This window comes from Octodon degus, unplaced genomic scaffold, assembly GCF_000260255.1.
Source record: "Octodon degus isolate 3935 unplaced genomic scaffold, OctDeg1.0 scaffold00068, whole genome shotgun sequence".
Classification (NCBI taxonomy): Eukaryota; Metazoa; Chordata; class Mammalia; order Rodentia; family Octodontidae; genus Octodon; species Octodon degus.
Window position 1 is genome coordinate 10,522,654 of NW_004524644.1, and position 909 is coordinate 10,523,562.

A 909-nucleotide genomic window follows, 5' to 3' on the forward strand; every position below is an offset into this window, starting at 1 on the left:
CACAAGGGCCTGAGTTCAATCCCCAGTTCTGCAAATAATAATAATAATAATAATAATAATAATAATAATAATAATAATACCTGAGCATGAGTAGTGACAAAGATTAAAATCTCCACTAATATATTTAAGCACATTTTTTAGGCTGCATAACTATTGAAAGTGTGGTAATTTTATAAGTCTAATATTTATTTCAGCTAAAATGTCGTTCATTGTCAATGCAGGGAATTCCAGTCATCCAGGAGTGCAAATCAGTTGGCAACAGGGACAACTACACCCGAGGCCATCTGCACGTCTCCATCACAAACACAAGGCTCTGATCTGACCTCTCCTATTGAAAAGATTTTCATGGCTTTGCTCTGTTTTGAAAATTTATTCAGCTCAATATATTTAACCACAGTCACCTTGAATCTCTATCTTTTACATTTACATGCTGAAAAACAGCCAGATTTCCAAATGCTATAAAACTCTAACTTATCAAAACCAACCAAACAAACAAAAAACAAAAAAAGAGTAGAAAGAAAGAAAAGAAAAAGAAAAACAACAAACAAGCAAGCCATCAAACAAACAGTAAACTTCATTGAAAAATATTTAAACATACAAGCCTTGAAGATTTAGGGTCTTGAAAAACAGTAAGAAAAAGATCTGAAGAAATAACTTCAATCTTGATCATTTTAAGTCTGACTTTTTCACACTAGAATTAATAACTTTTAAATGTATCTGCATGTTAATTATCAAATGATGCAAAACAATTAGCCAGCATAAATATGACCATGTATAAGCATGAATATTGATAAGATATAACATATTTCAAAAATGTAGAAGGATTTTGGATGTTTTTACCACAACAAAAGGAGATAGATGAGACTGGGCATGGTGGCGTGTACCTGAAATCCTAGCACGTGGGAGGCT